A 10539-nucleotide genomic window follows, 5' to 3' on the forward strand; every position below is an offset into this window, starting at 1 on the left:
ATATTTTATTAAAGTAAATCCAATTAATTAATTTTGAAGTATCAATAAGGTAGGTCCATTTTCTCTCTTTCTGTAATAAAACACAGGAAATTAGGAACATGTTAAGAATTCAATGGAAGGAGTTGTCACCAACTCTGATACAAAATTGTTTTATATTTTGTTTTAATTCTATAATTTATTACAAATTATACAATACACATGGACATACTGTTCAAAGCAGTGTTATCTGGATGTCAAAATAATGCTAGTTAATTAAAATAATGAAGTGATATACCACAGCTATTGACTATATTGTTTGTCCTCAAATATCTTGATTAAAGTTTTAGTTTAATGTCTGGCTAAACACACCTAAAGCAAAATAAATTCGAAAGTATTTTCAAAGTGGCAACATGATGACCTTTGCCCTTGTAAAACTTAGCAAATGACTCATCTTTCCTTTTAGGACCTATATTATTTCTTCTTGTGTGGTTGGGAACCATAGAAACTATGGCTACAAACACTATTGGAACAAGCAAACGACTATTTTTAAGCCTATGATGATTCTGAATATAATCACCACTGAACTAGTAAGACATATGGAATTAGATTGGCTCTATATTTAGTGTTGATTGGATCCTGACAACCTCTGGTCAAATGCCTTGCATTTAAATAAACACAATACTCTAGGTGTGAGTCCTCTGGGCCAGTACACAGGTAAATATTTACATAAATCTGCTGCACAGCAGAACCCTACTATCTACTAGTCCATGTGGAGAAACAACTATAATAGGAATGTCTAGTGCTTCCTTTGGGTTATAGCTACTAAATTTACCTTTTAAAAAACCTTTTAAAATCTGATTTTGAAATATACATACACAGAAATGCATAAAACAAAAATAGGGGCCCTGGCCGGTTGGCTCAGCGGTAGAGTGTCGGCCTGGCGTGCGGGGGACCCGGGTTCGATTCCCGGCCAGGGCACATAGGAGAAGTGCCCATTTGCTTCTTCCCCCCCTCCTTCCTCTCTGTTTCTCTCTTCCCCTCCCGCAGCCAAGGCTCCATTGGAGCAAAGATGGCCCGGGCGCTGGGGATGGCTCCTTGGCCTCTGCCCCAGGCGCTAGAGTGGCTCTGGTCGCGGCAGAGCAACGCCCTGGAGGGGCAGAGCATCGCCCCCTGGTGGGCGTGCCGGGTGGATCCCGGTCGGGTGCATGCGGGAGTCTGTCTGACTGTCTCTCCCTGTTTCCAGCTTCAGAAAAATACAAAAAAAAAAAAAAAATAGGCTTAAATATTTCATTTTTGATTGATTGATTGATTGATTTTAGAGATACAAAGACAGACAGAGAGAGAAGCATATGTATTTATTTGTGCGTTTATTGGTTGTTTCCCCTATGTGCCTTGACTGGAGACTGAACCCACGTCCTTGGTGTTTTGGGACCACACTCTTACTGACTAAGCTGACCTGCTAGGGCCGATCTAAGCATTTTAAAGGGAACACCAGTGTAACCACAACCCAGGTCAAGAAGTAGAAATTGGCCAGCTTTCCAGAAGTCCCCCATGTGCCTTTCCTAATGGCAACCCCCCTCAATACCCTTTAGACGGAACCACTATCTTGATGTTTTTGTTAATTCCTTGTTCTGCTTTCTAGTTTGGCATCTTACCTATGCATTCCCAAACAACGTAGTTTAGTTTTGCCTGTTCTTAATCTTTACAAATGGAAGCATAATGTTTATGTTACTGAATCTTACTACTTCTTTTGCTCAACATTATGTTCTATTAGCTCCATCCATGCTATTATATATAGATATTCTCATGAAACTTCTTAATCTTTCTTATAGACTCTATCTGCTATGTTTTATAATTTTTATAGCATTTTAGTGATGGGAGGTGCCAATACTTCTACTCTGGTATGTATGTAATTATAATCTCCCTGGCTCCCCCACCATATAATAATATTTTAAAAAATTATTACATTTATTTACTATGTGCTAGGACTGCATGAAACACTGTTCATACAATATTGCTGTACTCAAGATCATTCTGTGTAGTATGTAGAATTAGCATACTGCTTTTAGATGAGAAACTGAAATTTAGAAAGATAAAGTAAGTTCTAGGTGTAACCTTTCTGAGATTTAGTTATCAGCAGCACAAATCTTTATTATTATTATAATTCATAATTTTAGAGACATTACATGAGTCAATGAGTAAATTTGCCATTTCATATCAGTCTTTGTTTATCTCACCAAGCTCTTGGCATTTTGCCTTAATGTTCCATTGGTGTTTGCATTGTTTGTACTGTGTTTAAGGTAATAGGACTTTTTCTACTATCCACACAGTGGTCACTTCTTTCTGGTCTATGGCACCTACAGAATACTGTCTGAGAACTTCCCTTCATGGGAATAATATAGAGAAATGACTGCCTTTTTTGTGTGTGTGTGAAAGAGACAGACAGGAAGAGAGAGAGATGAGAAGCATCAACTCATTGTGTCACTTTAGTAGTTCATTGTTTACTTTTTCATATGTGTCTTGACTGGGGGCTTCAGCTGAGCTAGTGATCCCTTGTTCAAGCCAGTGACCTTGGGTTTAAGCCAGCAACTTTTGGGCTTAAGCCAGTGACCATGGGATCACATCTATGATCCCATGCTCAAGCCGGTGACACCTTGCTCAAGCTGTTGAGCCTGTGCTCAAGCCGGTGACCTTGGGGTTTCAAACCTGGGTCCTCAGTGTCCCAGGTTGATGCTCTATCTACTGTGCTACCACTGGTCAGGCGTGAGTGCCCTTTTGTAGGAATCCAGGAGGAGGGCAGTCTAAATAGGCAGGGTATTGGAGGGGTGGGAGGGGACAGCACAGAACGGGGAGGTTCAGTTTTACTTGAGATTGTCAGTATCCAGCTATGTGACCATGGGTAAGTCATTTAACTTCTATGGGGCTCAGTTTTGTCATGTGTAAGTGAGAGGGGGTGGTCAGTAATTTTCAAACTGGAGTTCAGGGACCGTCCTGAATTCTGGGTGTTTTTTGTTTGTTTGTTTTTGTTTTTAGAGAGGAGAGGGAGAGACGGAGAGAGAGAGAGGAGAGACAAAGAGAGAGAAGGGGGGGAGGAGCTGGAAGCATCAACTCCCATATGTGCCTTGACCAGGCAAGCCCAGGGTTTCGAACCGACGACCTCAGCATTTCCAGGTTGACGCTTTATCCACTGCGCCACCACAGGTCAGGCCCTGAATTCTGGTTTTAAATGCAGTTTTTTGAACCTCATAAAAACTCTCCAGTGTGTGAATCTGTACATTTAACAAGCTCCCAAAACGATTCTGATGCTCACCAAGAATGAGAGCCAATAAAACAAGAGGTATCTGTCCCAAATCTCTTCTGATTTTAAAACTCTAGGGTAGAATTTGAACTTTTGGTACCTTGGCATTTTTTACCAGAGCTAAGTGCCTACTTATTTCAAAGAGTTGTTTACTTTTGTTAACAAAATAAATACATAGCCATTACAATTTAAGATGCTAAATAAATACTGGTTATTATTGATTGCTATGAGTAAACACCAGTAATACAGGTCTAAAGTATTAGTCATAAAAACAGCTTGGGACTGTTTGCTATTCATAGACTGAATAAAAATGACTACTCTGATGGAATTATATCATATTATTAACAGCCATTGAGACAGTGTAGCAGGAAAAAGCAGTATCGCCTGTCTACAGGACACAGTAGTGTCAACGTGACTGACAGTGAGTAATACATAGAATGATATGTAGTCTTATTAGGAAAACTAAGTAGTCATTTAGATTCTCAAAACAACTTTAAAAGTCAGTTTACTTAATTGTAAAATATACCAAATATATCACCCGACAGATTGGAGACAGTCTGTTGGCTGATTTATTTTTACTTTGATACTGCATTCCTTACATATTTTTCAAATTCTTATGTGACTATTTAGAGGGAAAAGTCTCCTTATACTATTTAATACTTTTCTGGGGCTATTCTTTATATTCTGAGGAACTGGGCATCACCCAATTATGTCCTGTTTTTATGGTTTTTTGTTTGTTTGTTTGTTTGTTTTTTACTGGGAATAACTAACTTGAAAGTTCTGCCTTTTCCTACCCAATATAGTCTGTAAAAATTCTCAAACCGATACCGGAGGCTACTAATCAGTGAGAGGACTCATAAACCAGGGATTCTCCCTGAGGGAGGTGATAACGGAAGCTCTAGGAATGTGTGCAATCTTAAAAAGCTCCCCAGGTTCTCCAGCCCCTGAATTCCAAAGCTGGGTCCAAAACCTGTCACAGCACATATTCAGTAGAAGTCTAGAACCTTTAACACAGGAGTTGCTATGCTACTGGAAAAACAAGACTTTACTATTTGATCTGAACAGAAAACTTCAATATCAAAAAAGTATAGCAATGCATGGAACAGGAATAACACTTTCAAAAATTGTATGGATATTGATCTCTATATTAATGCAGACAGTGTTATTTATTTTCTTCACCATTACCCCTTTTCTTTTCCTTCTTCCCTTCTTTCTAGCCCAACAGAAAGATAAAATAGACAAAATTGTTAGTAATTATTCTTACTTCCCCCTCCTCCTTCTTTTCCATAGAAGACTTGTAAATTAACTTGGCCTTGAAGGACGGGTGGGGTGGATTACCTGAGAGAGGCGGAGGGTGTTTCAGTGAGAAGGAAGAGCACGCTCAATGATCTGGGACTTAAGAACACCGAGAAGCCCGTCCTGGATGGAGCAGGTGGCTATCGTACGTACGGGGAGGGCCGATCCTGGCCAAATGTCCAATGTCAGGCTGAGAAGAAGATCAGAGAGAGTGAGAAACTGTTGAGGTTTTCTTTTCATGAAGTGCGAAGGCAAATTTTTATTTTTTATTTAAAATTGAGATATAATTGATGTTTAACATTATATTAGTTTCAAGTGTACAACATAACAATTTGATATTTGTATATACTGTGAAATAATCACTATGATAAGTCTAGTTAATATTCATTGCCACACATATAGTAGTTACAATATTTTGTGTGTGTGTGATATGATAATTTCTAAGATCTGTTTTCCCACTGAAGTGTTTTTGCGTGGAGACTCTCATGAGGTAACTAATGTTCTAGAAGATTAATCTGACAGCAGAGGAGAGTCCGGCTGGGACAGAAGAGCCAGCAGCAGTAGGGGGAGTAGCTGTGAAGACTGAAAGCAGGTCAGAGACAAAGGAGTCTTGACGAGCAACAGGGGAAGAGAGGAAGAGTCAGTCTTGAACAGAATATGAATGAAATATCAATAGGACATGTTTGCTTATTAGATTAAGAGATTAAAAACAAAGAAATAGACACAAGGTCTGGGGCACTTCTCTGGGTCCCCTTTCCTTCACGGTTGCCGTTTTATTTCTCTTAAGTGTTAAACTTCTTGAAAGAGTTATGCTCAAATATCGTCTTTGCAGTTTTACTTCTGCCCCCACCACTCCTATGAAATGGGTCTGGTAAGGATCCACAGTGACTTGACTGCTAAGTGGAGTGGCCTCTTTTCAGCTTTCATTCTCTTAGCCTTCTCTGAAGCATTTGGTAATGCTGACTTGTCTTTAGATTCTAAAATATTCATTTCAAGATATATATACATAAATATATTACTTTCATAAACATTAAAATTGACTTTAAAAACAAAAATAAAGTAAATGTTAATTTTCACTAGCTTTTATAACATTGTATTTATTTGACTCACACTTTTGATTACTTTTCAAAATCTTTTAATAGCTCCTCTTACTCTGTCAATGCCTCATGTATTGCGAGTGCCCAGAATTTCATTCTTAATCATCTTATCACCCTGAACCACCCACACTACTGCCAAATTCTAACTTATCTTCTTCTGTAACTTTGCTTTTCATCTAAGTTACAGCTTACGCCCATATGGCTGTCCTGGACTGCAGAGTGGTTTCCGCTGCCTTCTGGATCTCTCCACTTGGATGAAGCATAGACATTTCAAAATCAGTATGTTCACAACTGAACTCAAAATATTCCACTCCAAAACCTGCTTCTCCATCTCCATTCCATATCTCAGTTAATGTCCTTGGTCTTGAATTATTTGGCTAAGCTAAATCTATCCACACTTTTCCATTAATATTCACATGTGGTTTGTATTGTGTTGTCTGGTTTTTTCTTCCATCCTCCCTGCCATTGCCCCTGCCTTTGTTCAGGTTCATGCAGTTTCCCACTGAGATTCTTCTTAACCCCCCCAGTCCCCCCAGGCTCTCTCCACTCTAACCCATGCTCCACACCATCACCAGAGATAATTTTCTGAAACAAATCTATATTCCTCTTCCGTGTACAAATAGCTCCTACCCTCCCTGGCCTTAAGAGAGAATCCAGATTTTTTTGCTATGGCGTTCAATGGTTAATACGACCACCAACAACTTTTCCAAACTTATCTCCCAACGTTGCTCAAATTCTCAGTTTCTGTTTTATTTATGTTAAACGATTATGTGAACAAAACACTCCGTTTCCTGCCTCTGTGGTTTTCACATATTGTTCTTTCCATTTTCCTCCTGAATTCTTTGCCTAGCAAACTCTTACTGTCTTGTTAAAGTCCAACTCAAATCACCTTGGAGGCTGGTCTGTTTCTTATGCTGGACCTCTCATTGGCACAGATTTAGAGCCGGTTCCTCAGTTTAGCCAGACAGAAACCTGAAATTTCTGAGCATTCAGATTCAAAAGGGTTGAGTCATATTAGTTAAACTCATGGAATTCACATAAATATAGCTTTCAACCAATTTATTAATTTACAATGAAAAGCATCACTACCAGGAAAATGTTAAAGTTCATGATTACTAGTGTAAAACTCACTTCTTATGGGAAAATCCCCATAAGAAGCTGCATTATAATCATAGGTTGCTAGTTGAGCATAAAATAAGTGCAAGAGGCAGAGGTGGGTGATTCTAATGGCTGTTGCCACCAACTAAGACAGCCTGAGTCATATGTTTGTGTTATCAGGATATACGTGCCAGACATACTGAATGTGAAAACATAGCAGGCATTTTGCTTATCCGGGATAACATTAGAGACAGACTAGGAAAGTCATTGCTTCCCTTTCTTAGACTTCAGAGTATCTTATGTCCTTTTGGTCCATACTCTTTCTCTACAGCTATGAAACGAACATCTCAGGTTTTTTTAGCTGTGACTATAAATGTCATCATCACAATTGCAAAATCTCTGATAGATCCTCCTACCTGTTCCCCTATGGAACTTCTAAGAATGCTTTCTTGGGTTACTGCATAAACCTTTGGCATAATAACTGTAGATTTCAGACCTTGGTATTTCCAAAGTAGCAGCTCCAGCTTAGAATTCTGCAGAATGAAACTGCATATCTACTACCTAATGACTACAGTCACCATCCTTCCTTGCCTGGGGTATAGCATCTCAAAGGTCTCCGTTAACTCACTATTGTGCTTCTATAATGTATTCTCTATGGAGCAGCCAGAGTATAGGCCTACCTCAGATAATTATGAATTTGATTGCAGACCACCTCAAAAAAAGCAAGCAAACATGCAAAAAAAACAAGTAACACATTTTTTTTTTGGTTTTCTGGTACCTCTAAAAATTATACCTATGCTACACTGTATTCTATTAAATATGCAATAGCATTATATCTAAAAAAACAACTTACATACCTTAATTTAAAAATATTTTATTGCTTGCAAATTCTAACCATCATCTGAGCCTTCAGCAAGTGGTGATCTTTCTGCTGGTGGAGGGTCCTGCCTTGATGATGGCTGCTGAGCGGTCAGAGTGGTGATTACTGAAGGCAGGGCTGCCTGTGGATATTTCTTTCTTTCTTTCTTTTTTTTTTTTTTTTTTTGTATTTTTCTGAAGCTGGAAACGGGGAGAGACAGTCAGACAGACTCCCGCATGCGCCCGACCAGGATCCACCCGGCACGCCCACCAGGGGCGAAGCTCTGCCCACCAGGGGGCGGTGCTCTGCCCCTCCGGGGGCGTCGCTCTGTTGCAACCAGAGCCACTCTAGCGCCTGGGGCAGAGGCCAAGGAGCCATCCCCACCGCCCGGGCCATCCTTGCTCCAATGGAGCCTTGGCTGCTGGAGGGGAAGAGAGAGACTGAGAGGAAGGAGAGGGGGAGGGGTGGAGAAGCAGATGGGCGCCTCTCCTGTGTGCCCTGGCCGGGAATCGAACCCGGGACTTCTGCACGCCAGGCCGACGCTCTACCACTGAGCCAACCGGCCAGGGCCTGTGGATATTTCTTGAACTAAGATGGCAATGAGATTTGCCATATGGATTGACTTATTTTCATGAACAATTTCTCCCTAGCATTCAGTGCTGTTTGATAGCGTTTTGCCCACCGAACTTGTTTCAAGTTTGGAGTCAATCCTCTTAAATACAGTTGCTGCTTTGCCACCTAAGTTTATGTGCTGTTCTGAATCCTTTGGTGTCCTTTCAACAATCTTCACAGCATCTTTCCCGGGAGTAGGTCCCATCTACATCAGCACTTGTGTCTTCATTTTGCACTTTTCTGTTATGGAGATGGCTTCCTCTACTTCCCGTGCTAATCCCTTAGAAGCAGCCCCTCATCTGTGAAAGTGTTATGAGGCTGCAGCAATTCAGTCGCATCTTCAGGCTCCACTTCTAATTCTAGCTCTCTTGCTATTTCCACGCCATCTGCAGTTATTCCTTCCACTGAAGGCTTGAACCCCTTAAATTCATCCACGAGGGTTAGAATCAACTTCTTCCAAACTTCTGTTAATGTTGATATTTTGACCTCTTTCCATAAATCAGGAATGTTCTTAATGGCATCTAGAATGGTGAATCTTTTCCAGAAGGTTTCAACTTACTTTGCCCAGATCTCTCAGAGGAATCACTATCTATGGCAGCTATTGCCTTATGAAATGTATTTCTTAAATAATAAGACCCGAAATTCAGAATTATTGCTTCATCCACGTGCTACGGAATGGATGTTGTATAAGCAGGCATAAAAACATTAATCTCATTATGCATCTCTCTATTAGAGCTCTTGGATGATCAGGTACATTGTTGATGAGCGCTAATATTTTGAAAGGGATCATTTTTTTCCGAGCAGTAGGTCTCAACAGTTTGCTTAAAATATTCAGCAAACCATGTTGTTAATAGACATGCTGTCACCCTGGCTGTGCTGTCCATTTAGAGAGCACAGGCACAGTAGAGTTAGCAGTATCTTTTAGGGCCTTAGGATTTTCAGAATGGAAAATGAGCATTGGCTTCCACTTAAAGTCACCAGTTACTTAGTAAGAAGAGTCAGCCTGTCCTTTAAAGCATGGAAGCCAGACATTGACTTCTTTCCAGCTATGAAAGTCCTAAACGGCATCTTCTTCCAATACATGGCTATTTCATCTACATCGAAATTGGTCGATAGCCACCTTCATTGATTATCTTAGCTAGATTTTCTGGATAACTTGCTGCACCGGCACTTGCAGCTTCACCTTGAACCTGCATGTTTCGGAGATGGCTCCCCTTCTTGAGCTTCATCAGCCAACTGCTGCTAGCTTCAGACGTTTCTCCTGCGGCTTCCTTGCCTCTCTCAGCCTTCACAGAACTGGAGAAAATTAGGGCATGCTCTGGATGAGGTTTTTGCCTGAGGGAGTGTTGTGTCTGGTTCGATCTATCCAGACCACTGAAATGTTCTCCATTTCAGCAATAAACCTTTTCCCTTTCTTATCATTCATGTGTCCCCTGGAGTAGTACTTTTAATTTCCTTTAAGACCTTTTTCTTTGCGTTCGCAACTTGGCTGTTGGTACAAGAGGCCTAGCTTTCCACCTTATCTTAGTTTTCCACGTGCCTTCCTCACGAAGCTTGATCGTTTCTAGCTTCTGATTTAAAGTGAGAGCTGTGCGACTCTCCCTTTCACCCCAACACTTAGAGGTCATTGTAAGGCTATTAATTGGCCCCCAATTTCAGTTTGCTGTGTCTTAGGGAGTAGGGTGGCCTCCGGAGAGGGAGAGAGACAGAATAATGACATATCAGTGGAGCAGTCAGAGCACACACATTTATTAAGTCCCACCTTATGCGGGCACATTTTGTGGCGCCATGAAACAGTTACAATGGCAACATCAAAGAGTACTGACCACTGAGCTCTGCGACAAGTACAGCAATAATGAGAAAATTTGAAATATTGTGAGAATTACCAAGCTGTGACACAGAGACACAAAGTGAGCAAATGCTGTTGTAAAAACGGCACCAGTAGGCTTGCTCAATGCAGGGTTGTCACAAGCCTTCAATTTGCAAAACGTACAATCCCAGCAAAGCACAATAAAGGGAAGTACAATAAAACAAGAGAAGCTCGTAATTGTTCAAGATCATGTCAGCTTATGCCACTCGTTTGCTCCAAACCTTCTAATGGCTTCCCATCTCACTAGGGGAAGGCTTTGTCTCCTTTTATTCTCTCTCTGGAAGACCCTGCTCAGCTACGCTGGCCTCCTTGCTGGTCTGTGAACACACTGGGCACACCCTCGCCTTTGCGCCTGCCATTTCCTTGGCCTGGTATTCTCTTCCTCTGACATTCTCCTAGCCTTCCCTCTTCACTAAATTTAAAGAGCAAT

At 40.8% G+C, this 10539-nt stretch overlaps 1 pseudogene; it reads right to left on the reverse strand.

The window, feature by feature from the left end:
• Positions 1–7658: 7658 nt before the first annotated feature.
• Positions 7659–9867, reverse strand: LOC136388445 (tigger transposable element-derived protein 1-like; annotated as a pseudogene).
• Positions 9868–10539: the final 672 nt, after the last annotated feature.

The sequence above is a fragment of the Saccopteryx leptura genome, chromosome 1, assembly GCF_036850995.1.
Source record: "Saccopteryx leptura isolate mSacLep1 chromosome 1, mSacLep1_pri_phased_curated, whole genome shotgun sequence".
Taxonomy (NCBI): Eukaryota; Metazoa; Chordata; class Mammalia; order Chiroptera; family Emballonuridae; genus Saccopteryx; species Saccopteryx leptura.